This window comes from Gracilinanus agilis, chromosome 1 (assembly GCF_016433145.1).
Source record: "Gracilinanus agilis isolate LMUSP501 chromosome 1, AgileGrace, whole genome shotgun sequence".
Classification (NCBI taxonomy): Eukaryota; Metazoa; Chordata; class Mammalia; order Didelphimorphia; family Didelphidae; genus Gracilinanus; species Gracilinanus agilis.
The window spans coordinates 254,770,605-254,788,015 of record NC_058130.1 but is presented as its reverse complement, the minus strand read 5'-3'; the positions used below and the strand labels follow the sequence as shown (position 1 = coordinate 254,788,015).

General features: G+C 36.8%; 1 protein-coding gene across 1 annotated transcript in view; it reads right to left on the bottom strand.

Annotated features, from left to right (window-relative positions):
- The window catches only part of GNE (glucosamine (UDP-N-acetyl)-2-epimerase/N-acetylmannosamine kinase), a 45,187-nt gene extending 38,868 nt beyond the window's left edge, over positions 1-6,319 (bottom strand). The window contains exon 1 of the mRNA XM_044660997.1: positions 5,964-6,319. The gene's annotated coding sequence lies outside the window, so the exon portion shown is untranslated. The remainder of the gene's footprint in view (positions 1-5,963) is intronic.
- Between the last annotated feature and the right edge of the window lie 11,092 nt (positions 6,320-17,411).

Sequence of the window (17,411 nt, the reverse complement as noted above, 5' to 3'; positions counted from 1 at the left end):
CTTCTTCAGACTTAATTATAGGAGTAACATCTACCACACCCAAACTAGACTAAAAGCTGACCCATGAAAAGCAACTTTCCTTTGGCCTGGCACTCGCTTCTGAGTACCAGCAAGGCCAACAGAAATACAAGGAAACTGTTCCCAAATGAATCAGTACTATACCCTGTTCAGTTCCTTTCCATGCCATAGTTAAATAAACCTTTTGTTGACTGCTAATGCCCTATAATTTCTTATTTTATTCCAATCATGAACCTGAACCACCAAAATGGTATGAGTCAAGCCCAATTAACAAGACTTGGCAATAGTTAGCATGAATGAATTGGAAAGATTTCATTAAAGTGAGATGATATAGAAGAAGAAGAATCCAGGGTGATTAGACATTTTGAAAGAGGAGCCTTGGAATCCTCTGTGATTCTGGAGGTGGTTGGTGCTTCTGACCACAGCAGCATAACATGAGATGTACTCTACAGACTTAGGGAGATTAGAGAGCAAACTATCTATAGGCATTCCACAAATATATATATATATGTGTGTGTGTGTGTGTGTGTGTGTGTGTGTGTGTGTGTGTGTGTGTGTGTGTATGTATGTGCTATGCATCTTTAATAATAGTACCATAAAGATAATACATTCTATAAACTGCTTTTGTTAATGTGCATAAATTTTGAATGGGGTATGCATGTAGTGATCTCTAGGACCAACAGCTTTGGGAGGCCTGGGTCCTCTCTAGAGAATGTATTTTGGGAATTATCTAAAAATTGTAATAAATGAACTGCTTAGCATTTGGAAGGTGTCACCAGGAACTGTGCCATATGGCCTTTTATTGGAACTGTGGTACAAGACACGGTGTTCCCCCTGATCCTACAAAGGATTGATACTTTCCAGGAACCCAAAGACCTTTCAAGAAATGGGGATATGGACAAAAGGCAAGAAAAAACAGCCTCCAACTTTGCTCCTTTAAAATATAACTTTCTTTTTCACAGGGATTCCCAAAGGTGGATATGTTGCTATACTGGGTCCATTCTACAGGAGCCCCTGGAAGAAGTGGCAGAAAATTATTCACACCTGGCAACCAGGGCACATATATTAACTAGGAGAATCCTTTACAGCCACTTTTGCTTTGTGTATTTTCCCCTTAATCAGAAATAGATAATTCTTCATAGGAAATTCTTAGCCTTGATGGCAGATATGTAATTCATGACATCAGTAGCTCCTAGGTCCCTCGGCCAGACTTGACTGGCAGGAGGAGGAATCTGTAGCATGATTTAGGAAGACGACTTATAAGATGAGGAGCCCAAGCCTTGGCCTGGTTGGCCAGAAACCCTTACAGTTGCTTGAGCCAAGCTTGTGGCTTTTCCTTATCTCATCGATATAATAGACGAGCCAGTGGCAGTGGAGTCCCAGAAAAGGGATGCCCAGGGAAGAACTGCCTTCTATTACTGTGGCCCTGGTACAAGAGAATGGGGTGGAAGGACACTGGCAGGATAAATGAAGAACCCTTGATATCAGCAGCTTCCTTGAGCAGGCACTAGCATGGACATCAGCACAGGCAAGCCCATCTTATCTATCCCTTTACTTATTGTAATCTGGAACTGATAAGACCCCTCCTCATTCCTATTGGGATGGTAACCCAGAAACCAACAGATGATGTCTCAAAATGTCTGGGAAGAGCAAAGATAGAATTATTTGGAGGTGTCTTATTTTCCAATGACAGGAGGAATTCACTACAGAATGAGGCAATCCCTCAGCAGAGGCCTCTAAAGATGAAAAGATTTGTAATCCCCCTTCCTATCCATGGAGCTCCCAGGGAAGAAGTCCTAGGCGATAGGCCAGAGAACACCAAGTACTGTGCAGGGAGCAATGTGGAGGGGCCTTATCAGTTCCTGATTACAGTCAGCTAAGGGCTGCACTGACCCTGCCCATTCCTTTATCTTCTAGGACCCAAATGCTCCTTTGCTCCTTCGCCCACTCGGCTGGTGCCCAGGAAACTGCTTGCTGCTATAGGGTTAAACCACAGACCAAACTTCTTGTTCACTTAAATGCAAAAACCACCCCATGAGGAGTTAAGAGCTCTTCCCTTGGGCTTGATGCATGCTTCTGACCATTAAACCAGCACAGGTAACAAAAAGAAAAGAAAGCTGCAACCAGCTGAATCAATGCTATATTCTTGCTGAATATCTTTTTTATGCTAAGTAAACTCCCTTTTATTCTTTTATTGGCCTAACTCTCATTTCATTCTAATCCTGTACCTGAGCAACTAGAACAACATAAATCACATCTGGCCTACAACATTTGCCAATCTTAATTATGTTATGGTATTATATTACTATACCTAAATTAACCTCAAAATTCCCCTACTCTTTGTCATTAGGTTGTTTTCAATTTTTTTTGCAACCACAAATAATGCTTTTATGAACATCTTTGGTGAGTTAATTGATTTTAAATAAAAATTTCAGAATATTGTCCTTAAAATAGAATCGATGAGTCAAAGGACATCATTATTTTTTGTAATTTTCTGTACATATTGCCAGGCTGCTCCAAAAAAAAATTATATGGATTTGCAATTCTACCATCAATGAATAAGGCATACCTGATTCTCTGTATCTGGGTGTACCTGATTCTCCAATATCATGCCAACACCCAATTTCTTTGCTTTTAATTATTTTTGGGAAACTTGGTACATATGAAGTTTTTAAAATTTGTTTCAATTTGTCTCTTTTTTTAAATTAAGTCAAGCATTTTAAAAAACAATTATTAATACTATTTCCTCTTTTGAAAATTGTTTACAGCCTTTGAAAATCTACCAACTGTGAAAAGAATTAATTCTTTTATTTTTATTTATTTTACATTTCAGGTTCTTATCTGTCATATTTGCCATATTTTACCAATTTATTGGTAAATTTCTTACCTAGCTTTACTCCTTTAGTATTTTTCTGACTGACTTCTCCACCCACAAGTCAGATACCCTTTATCCCACCTCTTTTTCAGCTTCTTTCCATGAGGGCTGGAAATATATTTCTCTTTTATTTTTTGAATTTATGGTGCTTAGACAGTGCCTAGCACATAGCAGGGACTCAGTAAATGTTAACTGACTATTACTGAGTATTATTTTTCTTTTAATTATATAGTTTTTGTTATATAGAAATTTATCTTACTGTAAATTGAGCTCATAATTATTCCTCCTATTTATTAAATACAAAAAAGTTAATTTACACAAGTGAAATTATTGCATTGTTGTATTTTTTCAATCTTTTCATTAGCTTAAAAAAATTTGTCTCACCCAGTTGAAATTTACTGTGGTATATACATGTTGGGGTATATGAATCTAAATCTATTCCCCTCCAAATTGCTAAACAATTTACCCAGTTACATTTGTTAGAATAATGGTTTCTTTTTCCAATGAATTAATCAAACATTAATCTCCTACATGTATCCTAAATGTCTTGTATAGTCCATTAATCTATATATGTCTTTTACTCAGTAAAGGAGAGACCTGATGACAATCACTTTGTTATACATTCTAATGATAGTTTGTCAAAGATTCAAAGGATTATTATGGTTTTACATATAACATCACAATATACAAGCATAAATTTTACTATAAAAATCTCTATCATAAAGAACTGGAAATAAAATTAATGAAACTCATCTCTACTTTTGGAAGAAATATGAACTTCTCTCCAATTTATAATCTTAGAGAGTAGTATGAGAGTGCTGAGAGATTACAGGTCTTGCTCATGGTCTCCTCTTTGCTTGCCCAGTGTAAATTGTTATGTGTTCTTTTTGAGATAATAGTAATCCAAGAATGGATTAAAGGGACAAGTATGATTGTTGGTCTCCACTTCTATTATGAGCCAAAAAATAGACATTAATTTCAAAGAGTGAAATTTCAATTAGATAACAAATTAAATGGTAAATTCATTCATCCTGCTCATTTATTTAACAAAAGTTTGTAAAAAGACTGCTATGTGGTGGTAGCTAGGTGGCTCAGTTGATAGGACACCAGGTCTAGAGTCAGGAGGACTTAGATTCAGATTTGGCCTCCGACATCTCCTGAGTCCTGTGACTCTGGGCAAGTCACTTAATCTCATTTACCTAGTCCTTGCCCTTCTGTTTTAAGAGTTGTCACTAAAGCGGAAATTAAGTGTTTAAAAATAAACAAACAAACAAATAAATAAATAAATAAATGAATGAATGAATAAACAAACAAACAAACAAACAAATAAATAAATAAATAAATAAATAAAAAAGAGGGGGCCACTGGGTAGCTCAGCGGATTAAGAGCCAGGCCTAGAGACAGGAAGTCTTAGGTTCATATATGGTCTCAGACACTTCCTAGCTATGTGACCATGGGCAAGTCATTTAATCCCTACTGCCTGGCCCTTTCCCCTTTTCTGCCTGGAAGCCAACACACAGTATTGATTCTGAGACAAAAGGCAAGGGTTATAAATAAATAAGTATATAAGTACATAATAAATAAATGATTTAAAAAAAGAAACTGAGAGAAACTACTATATGTAAAACATTGTGTTAGCCTCTGGTTCTTTCCCCCCCCCAACCCCCAGAGCTTATAGTTAGTAAGAAATAAAAAATATGCATACAATTAACCATAATACAATTAATATTTGTGTAATGTAAGAATTTAGGAGTGATACAAAGTTCTACAGACATTCAGGTAAAGGAAAGATCAACTTTACTATGTTGTTACCAACAATACTAGAACATTATAAAATCCTTGTAAGATCCTGTCAAAGTAAGTTTAAGCACTGAGGATCTTAGGAAATTTTCTTCACTGGATATGTTTATCTTAGGGTCAACATTCTAGAGAAAGTATAGTCTCTCTAAAGGGAGACCGATGGACTGCCTAAGAATTACACTTTTACCTCAAGCCCTCTGGTTCCTTAAACCACAGGCTTAGTAAGTATTATGTGGATCCTTTGAGGTCATCTAGCAGAGTTCTTTTGTTTTATAGATAAAAAAGTGGAAACCCATAGAAATAAAGTTTGATTTCCTCAAAAGTCACACAAGCATGTCCTTTTTTACTACCAGCATCAAGGGTGCACACAGCAGGTCACTAGACACTATCCATTTACACTAGTGGACAGAGATGCCCCCATCAACATATAATAGTGACTCTTTACAAGTGACAAACAAAGCCAGTCACATTACAAATGAGAACTAAATATAGAATTTCTCATTCCACAACCAAACTTTTTTTCTACCTGCACACTAGGAAGCATAGTGAATAAAGTGCTGGAACTGGAGTCAGGAAGAATGGAGTTCAAAGGCCTACCTCAGACACTCACTAGCAATGTGACCCTGAGCAAGTCACTTGACAACTCTCAGCCTCAGTTTCCCCACATGTAAAATGTGGATAATTACAGCACCTATCCCATAGGATTACTGTAAAGAACAAATGAATTAAGCTTCTAAAGCACTTTTGCAAAACTTAAACGATTAACAAGTCACTCAAAGTCCTTGATGAGAGGGAAAAAAATCACCCTCTCCCTTTTCCCTAAGCCATACATCACGAGGGTATGAACCACCTCCCTATAATGTTACCTAGTGGGAGGCTTACTTAACCAAGCTGTTCCAAAACGTCCTTTTCAACATTTTCCTTATTTTGTTTTCTACCTGGCAGCTTTTCCCTTGCAAGCCAGGAGGAAACGACTATCTTTTTTGTTTTCAGCAGCTGCGTGGTCAATACCCCAGGCCTTTCACTGGTACTCCACCCCAGGACTGGGCAGGTGCAGACGCAGGGAACCAAGGGTAGGCGGGCGAGCAGAAAACCGTTACCTGCACCCCTTCTCTCTCGTCCGCCCTCCTCCATGACGGCCCTGCCGGAAAGAGACAAGGCTAGACCAGGGGCCGAGGCCTGCGCCAACCAGGGGGACAAAGCGAGAGGATGCTGCTTCCCACCTAGTCCGCTCTCGCTCCTCTGTGCCCGCCGGGGGGGAGGCTCTCACCTAAGCAACCGTCCTGCTCTCTTCAGCCGCTTCACGTTTCGGTGGATCCGGGACTGGGGGTGGGCTGGGGGTTGGGGTTAAACAGCCAACCCCCGGCGACTGAGACAAAGCGAGACACCCAGACCCGGGAGGAGGCGAGTTAGGGAGCCACTCGGTTGGTGCTGACAGCTCTGGCCTACGAGAGGGAGGAAAATCCCACGCAGGCGGTGACGTCAGGAAGGAAGGGGGAGGAAAGGGCGCTGAGGGGGCGAAAGGTGGGGCGCCGGGCCATCTCAAGCATCGGGATTGGTGGTTCCTCCCGTCGTACACTGCTTCTCTCCGCCCCTTCCCAACGGTTCTCGGTAAAGCGGTGGCCTTGAGTTTTGTCTCCTTGTTTCTCGGCCACTGGAATGTTTCCAGCTCTGGGAGTTGATTTGTAGTTGAGCGCTCCCGTTCCATCCCCCAAAGCATGGCCCAGGACCAGGTTTGGGGAATGGAGATTAATTACCCTCCACAAAGCTAGGCCTGCGTATGTCTCTGGAATCAATTACCATATTTTACGCCTTCGTGTTGTTTAGTCGTTTTCAGTCGTGTCTGACTCTTTTTGACCCCATTTGGAGTTTTCTTGGCAAAGATACTGGAGTGGTTTGCAATTTTGCCTTCTCCGGATCATTTTACAGATGAGTCTGAAGCAGACGGGGTTAAGCGACTTGCTCAGAGTCATACAGCTAGGAGTTGTCTTGAGACCACATTTGAACCTAGATCCTCCCGACTCCAGACCTTAGTCTTTTTTTTTTTTTTTTTAACTCCTACATTCTGTCTTAGATTCGGTAATGAGTAACGGTTCCACTACAAAAGAGTAGTAACAGCTAGCCAATTGGGGTTAAGCGCCTTGCCTAGGGCCACCTAGCAAGTGTCTAAAGCTGGATTTGAATTCACATCTTCCTGGCTCCAGGTCCTACTCTCTATCCTCTGCGCCACCCACAAACATACGACTTAAACACAACCTGAATATGTTACAATTACATATTTGCAACATTAAATAATAGAGATCTCTTACGAATGGTCTTTCATCATACTGACGGGAACCTTGCAGGGGTGCCCAAACTTTGACTGGTTCTGGGAACTCCTACTCTGGGCACACCTTTCCACTCTCCGCCCCTTTAGAGTCTACAGTCTGCCAGAACGTCCAGGTCAGTCCCTTCTGTAATCCTAGTGCAAAAACCTCCCGGATCATTTCTTTCTAGAATTTACTTTGGTATTTGGAATAGGATGTTAACAAACTTCATTAAAAAAAAAAAGTCTTAGTATCTACAAGAAGTCAAAAAAGTTTTAAAACAATGGCCACAATTAAGTATAATTAATAAATTAATACATTGAAATGAATCGTAATTTAAAATGAGTAATATGGAAATGGATTGTGAGTGATGATACTTGTAAAACCCAGTGGAATTTCTTGTCAACTCCAGGAGAGGGGAGTGAAGAGGGGAAGAAGAAAACAGGAATCATGTAACTTTGGAAAAATACTTTTAAATAACTAGATAACATTTTTTTGTTTGTTTGTTTTAAACCCTTAACTTCTCTGTATTGGTTCCTTGGTGGAAGAGTGGTAAGGGTAGGCAATGGGGGTCAAGTGACTTGCCCAGGGTCACACAGCTGGGAAGTGTCTGAGGCCATATTTGAACCTAGGACCTCTGGTCTCTAGGCCTGACTCCCAATCCACTGGGCTACCCAGCTGCCCCCAATTCAAATGTTAAAACAGACTAATGGTCGTTTTTTAAAAGAGAAAAAAAAAAAAGAGTAAATGTACATATTGAAGTTCTGGAATGCAGCATCTCAGATTTATAACAGCTCATAAAGATTATGAAATGCAATGATGAAACACTTCAGATGTTGCTCCATTTCTAATGCCCTACCCCTGCTGGGAACCCATGATCCTTTAAATCATTGGCAAATTAGCCAGAGTTGGTTCATCTTTGGGTCAGGTCAGGTGAAAGCTGAGTCTACTTTGTGGTTCAATATTTATTGATTATTAAAGACATCCACAATGTACTTAAAATTTAATCAAACAGCTTCTGCATGTCAATTCCCACCTCTGAACGATAATGATAATAATAACAACAACAATAATAAAAAAAATAGTACTTCAAAGTTTGCAGAGTTTGCATCACATAAGAACTGGGTAACCTGAGGCAAGTCTGACTTCTCAGTGCTCCTGGCAACTCTCTAAGCCTGTATGTTATGGCTAATAATAATATCAGTATTTGAATTCAGCTCTTCCTAACCCAAGTTTCACATTCTCTCCAATATTCCAACTCTTTAATTCAGGAAATAAGAGAACTAGGCTCAGAGCCAAGAAGACCTCCATTCATGTCTTACCCCTCACACACAAACTGTCTGACTTAGAGGAGTCACTTAACCTCTAAGTTGCCATAGGCAACTCTAGATAGTAAATTGAAGAGAAGGTACCAGCCTTCCTCCTTCATGTGTCCTGAGACCTCTCTGTCTGACAGGTGAAGGTAAAAAGGTGAATATCAAACAGTTCCTTCCAGATTTTCCATTTCAAGAATTCAGCTGCCTCACAATACTCCCAGACCCCATTTTAACTTCTTTTTTATATGCTGTTTCCCTCTTTAGATGGTGAACTCATTGAGGGCAAGGACTGTCTTTTATTTTTCCTTGTATCCCCAGCAGGCAGCACATAGCAGAAGCTTAATAAATGCTTGTTCATATGATTTATCACTTGTTTATATGGGCATAAGATTTGGGCTTTTGGTTTTAAAAGATTATTACAAAATTGAATAATATGGAAAATAGATACTGAATGATAATACATGATAATACATGTAAAACCCAGTGGAATTGCTTATTAGATCCAGGAGTGGGGAGGGAAAAAGGGAGGGAGAGAACGTAAATCATGTAATCTTGGAAAAATACTTAAAAATAAATAAATTTTTTAAAAATGCTTGTTGACTTGACTGACTAAAGTTGCATCAGTAAAGGGCATTTCATCATCTGAGAATTCCCGATAGCAATGAAGTCAGGTTCAGTCTCCATGTGTAAATATTGTCTCCCCCAAAATAGATCATAAATGCCTTGAAGGGTAGAAAATATTCATTTTTTGGTCTCAGTCTCTTCATTGGACAGTGCTTGTCCAATGCTTGTAAAGCTGTAGGAACTCAAAAAGTGCTTTTTGAATTATGTGCAGATAGAAAAATGAAAAAAAAATTATAAATTTACTCCCTGCCCTCAACTCTGTGAGTTAGAGAGGGTCTACCCCAGGCATGTGAAGACATCCTCAGGTGGAAGGAGCAGAGGAAAACAATTTGTTCCAACAGCCATGAAGGTTACTAAAGCAGGCACTGTTTTACATTTATTAAGTGCTTATTTGCTAGGTGTTGGGATATTTTTTAAAAAATGAAATAGCTCAGCCTCCAAAAAGTTTGAGTTATAAAGCAGGCAAAGAGCAAGGAAGAAGATTAGAGAATCATAGCAGAGAAGAAATTCAAAATGTGGTTGGAAAATCACTCTCTATAACTCATATGTAAAGAAGGAGATGACTTTTTTCTTTTTTAACCCTTAACTTTTCTGACTTGGTATCAGTTCTAAGGCAAAAGATCAACAAAGGTAGGCAACTGGGTTAAGTGACTTTCCCAAAGTCACACAGCTAGGAAATGTCTGGGACCAGATTTGAACCAAGCCTGGCTCTCTATCCACTGAACCACCTAGCTGCCCCAGGAAAAATTTTAAAGATAATACTCCTATAAATGGCTTAAGTGTAGCACATGAATACAATGTGAAATAAGAAATGAAAAATTAAGAGAAGTATAAGCTCATATTTTTTGTCTGTGTCCTTCATTCTGGAAGATGACCAAATGACATCAATGATGTGGATTTAAGTGAGAGAGTTGCACAAAGTCAGCCTCACTCTTTCTTCTAGTCATCCAAGTCCAGTGGCAAGACAAAAGTCAGGATGTCTGCAGATGGATCAGGATGCAGTGGATAACCTTGGAGTCTGACCAAGTTCTACGCACTCCACAATGCATTCTTTAGTAACCTTCATGGCTATTGGAACAAATTGTTTTCCTCTGCTCCTTCCACCTGAGGATGTCTTCACATGCCTGGGGTAGACCCTCTCTAACTCACGGATAGTTTTGAGACCTGTTGATCACCCTTACCCTGATTTAGCCCATCTACCATGATGGTTCCCGGGGTATGACCACCTGGCATTTTACAGCTTCTTGGAGCCACAAATGAGAGCAAGTAGACCTCAAAGGAGAAAAATCAACCCCCAATAAGGACTCAACAAGCCCTGGTACCAGTGATACTAGTCTTTCCTGAACACCCTGTATATGCCAAGACTCATTTATACCAATAAAGAATGAAACCAAGCAAAACCAGGAAAATATACAACTTCAATGATGTAAAAGAAAAGAACAAAGAACAAAATTTTAAGGCTGTACAATTAGAATGACCATGCTTAATCTCAGAAAAGAAATGGGAAAAAATAGATCTTTGTCCCTTTTTTGCAGATGTAAGAAGTGATGACTGTGGAAAACTGCATATATTGTCAGACCCAGCTGATGTGCTAGATAGTTTTGCTAGGGTGTTTTTTTTTCTTTCTTTTTGTTCTATCTCACAAAAATGACTTGATACATGGAAAAGTAGGCAGGGTAAAAAAAAACAATTAGAAAGTATGTCATGAAAACAAAACATAACAAAAAAATTAGTTTTGAAATTTGAACAAAATAATCTTTTCTACATTGCTTATGAAGTTTATTCTTTGATTGGATAAGTCTGATAGCCTGAGAAATAAATGAGTCTGGTTATGGATATTTTCAGTTTTCAATAATAGGAATTAATAACAATAGGAATAAAGTTATGCATGTGGCATGTTAACATTTGTGCCTATAGTTGCAACAATTCAGCAGGCATTTATTAGATTCTCTAGTAATAATACTGATGGAGGTGGGCGGTGGGCAGTGAGGGGCAGTAACAGAATCAGGACCTTTGTGTTCTGAAATTTTGTAGTTCTCATCAATTAATGCAAGTTAAGCATAAATTGCAAAATCTGTAGCTTCAACATTAGTCAAGCATAAATTGCAGAATTTGTATTATTAATCAGTGAACTATTCTGTATTGTTAATTACCAGTACTGAATTTGTACTGTTCTTGTTCTGTGCCTGCTCTGTATTACTAATTGCTCATATTGTTCTATATTTACCTTGGTTCTGAACTGTTAGGCATTATTAATTACCTATAATGGTCATCTACTGTACTGTATCACCCCCATCATGTTCCCATCTTTAAGGAAGACATCTAGAAGGGTAGTGAGACTTCTTCCACGTTGAAAAAATGGCAGGTGGGACAATGAGGGGGAACATGGAACATGAGTACTAAGGACTCTAGCAGTCCAGGGGAACCCCCCAAAACCTATAATGCTCCTTATTCCCTTTCTGGTGTCCCCAAGTTCACCTACAATGTTTCAGACCCCCTAACCACACCTGTAATGCCTCATAATGCCCAGGGGTGGACTATTCTGAGAAAAGGTGGAGATTTTCCTAGAATGGGAGGTGACAAGCTCCCAGACTCTCAATAATTTTGCAAACCCTGATTCACACAGGAATGTGGATGGAGTATGCTACTCCATACCTGAAGAGCTGCTACTCCACCAGCTTAGAGGCTATTCCATCAACCCAGAGCTAGGGGGACTAACCCGTCAGCCCTGAAGTAATTTCACTAGTCATGGTTATTATATTATTTTAAAAATTTCTTTTTCAAATAAAATTCTTTTCTTACTTCTGGATTGAATGGAGTTTGAGCTGCCCATTCTCCGGGATGAGACCCAGCTACAAACTTGGTCATTTTTCTCCCACAACAATACCCTACTAATGAATTAAAAGTCCCAAAGAATCCTATGAAATAAGCAGCATGAGATAACCCAGAATTGAAATGCCATTCCGCCCCACCCCCAAAAAACCCCAAATAAATAAGAAAAAAATCAAATGAAACAAAAGGAACTAAGAGCCTCAGAGAGGAAAATGGAACACCTAACTGGAGTGGGAAATCAATGGAGGAAATAGGACTCATCAATATGAGCCAAAGTCCCCTGACTATGAAGCTTTTAAGATAAATTTGGCAGAAATAACAACTGTAAGAACCTTCAGTAGAGTAACCAAAGAATTGATTGAAAATATAAAAGAAGGAGGTAGCTAGGTGGATCAATGGATTGAGAGACAGGCCCAGAGATGGGAGGTCCTTGGTTCTGACCCTGGGCAAAGCCCCTGAACTCCAGTGCCTAGCCTTTACCACTTTTCTGCCTTGGAATCAATTCACAATATTGATTCTAAGACAGAAACTAAAGAGTTAAAAAAAAAAGAAAGTTATGGAAGTGGGAGACAGGAAATGATACCAGGGGGGAAAAAGAGGCAGCCTAAAATAACATATGGGGCAAATGGACTTGTAGCAAAGACCTGAGTTCAAATACCACCTTTGATACTAACCATATAACCCTAGATAAGTCATTTAATTGCTCTGTCTCAATTTCCTTATCTGCAAAATAAGTGGGTTGGACCTGGTGGTCTTAACAGCCCCAAAAAGCTCTAAATATATAATCTTGTGATCTTGATACTAATTGCCCCTTGGCGGGGAAGGTGGTAGGAAGGAAATAGTTGGGCCCCTATGCAAGCATGAGTCAAAAAGAGTGTAACAGGGGTTCATAAGTTCAAGAGAAAAGTAGCATAACATCAAAAGGGATACTCAATTAGGGAAAAGGCAAATAAAAGGTGGGAGCCGCCTAGACTCTGGTTACAGACCACTCTACTGACTCTGTCAATAATTAACATTCCTGAGATTCTAAAGTATATTAAGTTGGGATGGAGGGGTGGAAAGGAGTAAGAAAGGGAGTGGAACAAAGACTTTCTTGCAAAGAGCATCACAAATTAATATAATTGAAATTTTAAAGAAATAAATAAGGTAGAAAACGGGGACAGGGAAGATTAGCTACTATGCTCTTCTTTTTTGAACTGGGAAAGAGAAGATTAAAAGAAACAATATTTTAAAAGGGTAGAAAATACCAGAAAAAATAAACTCTAGGAATTTGGGGTTGAACAGAGTTAGGGGAGGGAAGATGACTTATGTTCTGTGTTGTGGGGAAGTGGGAGACCAGGATTTGATTAGTGTAAGCAAAACAAATCAAAGAGACTGGAAAAAGTTGGGGAAGAAAAAAATTATGTGTGTGTTCTTTAATGAAAGAAAACTGAATTTTAACAATTATAAACCCCAAATGGATTAAATTCCCAAGAAAATAAAAAGAATGGATTTTTAAAAATTCAATTATTTGCTTTATTCAAGAAATATATTTCAAATAGAAAACTCAGTCAAATTTATAGGAATACAAGTCATTCCCCAATTGACAAATGGTCAAAGGATACAAACAAGCAATTTTCAGATGAAGAAATTAAAGCCATCAAAAATCATATGAAACAATGTTCTAAATAACTTTTGATTAGAGAAATGCAAATGAGAACAACTCTGAGGTACCAACTCACACTTAGTAGATTGGACAACATGACAGGAAAGGAAAGTGATAAATGTTGTAAAGGATGTGACAAAATTGGGACATTAATGCATTGTTGGTAGAGTTTTGAACTGATCCAACCATTCTGGAAGATATTTTGGAACTATGACCAAAGGGCTATAAAACTGTGCATGCTCTTCAATCCTATAATATCACCAATGGGTCTGTAAGCCAAAGAGATCATAAAAAAGGGAAAGGACCTACCTGTACAAAAATATTTATAGCAGCTCTTTTTGTGGTGGCAAAGAATTGGAAATTATATGGATGTCCATCAATTGGGAATGACTAAACAAATTGTGCTATATGTTGGTACTGGAATACTCCTGTGCTATAAGAAATGATAAGTAAGATGATTCAGAAAAGGCTGGAAAGATCTACACAAACTGATGCAGAGCAAAATAAGAAGAACCAGAATATTGTACAGAGTAACAACAATATTGTATGATGATCATCTGTGAAAGAATTCTGAGAGACTTATGACAAGAATGCTATCTATCGCCAGAGAAAGAACTGTTGGAGTTAGTATGCAGATCAAAGCATACTATCTTCCACATTATTTATTTAGTTAGTTTATTTATGGTTTTATTTTGGGGTTTTGGCTTCATGAGTATTCTTACAACCACCACCAATATGGAAGGTTTTTTTTGCATGATAATACATGTATAATCCAGATCAGATTGCTTACCATCACAGAAAGGGAGGAGGGAAGGAAGGAAGGAAGGGAAACAACTTGGATTTTATAATTTTGGAAAATATATGTTAAAAATTGTTATTACATGTAATTGGAAAAATAAAATATATTTGAATAAAACATGAAAAAATAGTAAAAAATATACTTCCTTTCTGTTCATAGTTCTTCACCAATGTTCAATCAGTGATTCAGACTGAATCACAGTTCATAGGTTTAGAGTGAGAAGGGAATTTGGAGGTCAAATAGTGGAATTTCTTCATTTTATAGATGAGGAAATAGGACAAGACATGGGAAGTGACTTGCCTAAGGTCACACAGGTGGAAAAGCACAGCTAGTACTCAAATTCAGGGCTTAGAACAAAATATCAAGAGATGAAAAAACTGTGATTTCAGATAAAACAACAATGAAAATCAGTAATGTCATGAGAGACAAACTAGAAAATATGTTATCCTTAAAGCTGATGGATACTTTAGATGCTATTGAGTTCAACTTTTTCATTTTATAGAGGAGGGAACTGAGCTTAGCGATGTTAAGTGACTTATCTACCATAGACAATAGAAAAATACTATATGTATGCATTAAGTTGTATGCAAGCCAATTTATTAAAATCTAGAAAAACCGCAAAAATACATTAATCAAATTATAACAATATTAGGAGAAACTACTAGTCCTTTCTTAGTATTGAATAAATCCTAAAAATGAAGAGATTTGTTGGAAAAAATAGATTTGACTGATATATGGTGACATTTGAATGGAATTATTAAAGAACATACATATTTTCAGTCTCCTATAAAGTACTTTGGCAAAAAAATTAATCATGTGATAGGACATAAACATAAAACCAATCATATGTTTTATAGACCATGATTTAACAATTAAATTATTAGTAATTAAATGAATTATTGTTATTAATCATATTGTTAATGATCTATGAAAATGAGCAAAAGATCAAAGTCTAAACAGAGACAAGTAATTACATTCTGAAAGATGAGTGGTCCAAAGAACAAATCATTGGAATATATAATTATGTTAAAGAAAATGAGTAAACATACCAAAACCTCTAAGACATAGATAAAGAAATCTTCAGAGGAACATTTATATAGCTCAGGAAATATGTATATGTTTGTGTGTGTGTGTGCGCTCACACACATGTGTGTTTATCCAAAAGAGAAAAAAGAGAAGATTGATTTAATGAGAATTCAATTGAAAATTGAAAATAAGTGAATTAACAAAAAAACACTTACACCAAAAAAAGAAATCATATAAATTAAGGGAGGAATAGAGAAGATTTGAAATAAAGACTACAGCCTTGATAAAATGAAAAGACTTATAAAACAAAAAAATCTACTGATTAACCTGACCAAAAAGAGACCAGAAAATCAAATTTCTAAGATAAAAACTGAAGAGTAATCACAACAAGAAAAGAAGATAATCATCAGAATCTACTATGCACAATTATTTAGTCCAGGAAAACTAAGAATTTAAATTGATGAATATTAAAATATAGATATTTTTTCAAAGAATGTAATCTATCATAACTAACAAAAATTAAAATATCACGATTATTTCAACTGATAGAAAAAAGTATTTGAAGAAATGCAACACTCATTTATTTTCAGGCATGGGAGGGGGGCTTCTTTCACATAATCCAAAACGTGTCTAAAACAAAAAGTTAGCATTATTTGTGGTTGCGAAACAATAGAAACTTTCTCAATACAAACAGGAAAATGCTCTCTCTTATTATTTGTCATAGCTTTAGAAATGTTACCTGTAACAATAAGACAAGAGTATGAAATTAAAGATATAAATATTTGCAATGATTCAAAGTTTTCTCTCTCTGTAGAGAACGTGATAATATACTTAGAAGCCTTAGAAAATCAATTATGAAAGTAATTGAGATGATTCATAGTTTCAGTAAAGTAGCAAGATACAAAGGAAACTCAAAATTTATTAGCATTTCTATATAGTAAAAACAACAATGAGAATGTCAGATTATCAAACTTATATAAGGGAAATGATGTAAGTTATATGACATCAAGAGCCCTTTCCAATAGATAAAAAGTCAAAGGATATGAATAAACAGTTTTCAAAAGAATTATGAAATATAGACAACCATTTGAAAGCATGTTTCAAGTCATTAATAGATGAAAAAATTTAAGCTCTGAGGCTTCATTTTATCCTGCAAATTGGAAAACATTGGGAGAGGGAGATGGACTAGTTGATGTTGGAGAGACTATAGAAAGAAAGGCACACTAATATATTAATTGGTAGAGTTATGAATAGTCAATAGTTCTGTATCTCAATTTGGAATTATGCAAGAAAAATGACTAAATTGTTGATAACATGATAATGTACACTGAGAAAAGCTAAGTCAGAAACTAAGGTCCACCGTACTTGGTTTCCAACTGTGAATCAAAATATTCACAGGTGGTAGCAAAGAATTATAAATAAAATAGATATCCATTAAAGGGAATGTAGGGGAATGACTGGAAAAAAAAACTCATAGTATATGAATGTAGTAGATTACTGACAAAGGTTAAATATGAGGAGTTCAGAGAAACATAAGAAGATTTGCATGAACTAATAGGGTAAAATGAGTAAAACAAAAAAAAAGTAGAACCAATATAACAATTTATATATTAACTACAATATAAAATATCATTAAATTTCACTAAAAATAAGCCAAAATGAGGAACTAAAAAACTAATGATGGTGCTAGAGATAATGAAAGATAATGAAACTTACTGCTCTCCTCATAAAAGAGCAGATGGTTGTATTTATTGTGTTTCTTTGTTATCAGAGAAGATTTAATCTGGAGAAGAAAGAAGGTCTGAAATGATTGTGACATAAAAACAAATGGCATCTATAAAATATATACAAAATACAATGATATGATATACTATGAGCTTTTTTGAACAGAAAGTCAATTTTCTCTGTTGAAAATTGGGGAAAAAAACTTTTAAAAAATTATCCTTAAGAATTGGGATAGAAACTAAAGAATTTTTATAACAGTTTTAAAAAATTTTTCCTACTTTTTAAAAAATAATTTCCCACTTATTTTCCTACTTCTTTACTAACTCCACAGAATTAGTAGTTTAAAAAAAATAAAGGGGAGTTTTTGCTTTGAAATTGCATATTTGTAAGTGCAGTCTAGAGAAACTGAGTGCTTTCCTGGTATTCACAGAATCCCCATTATATG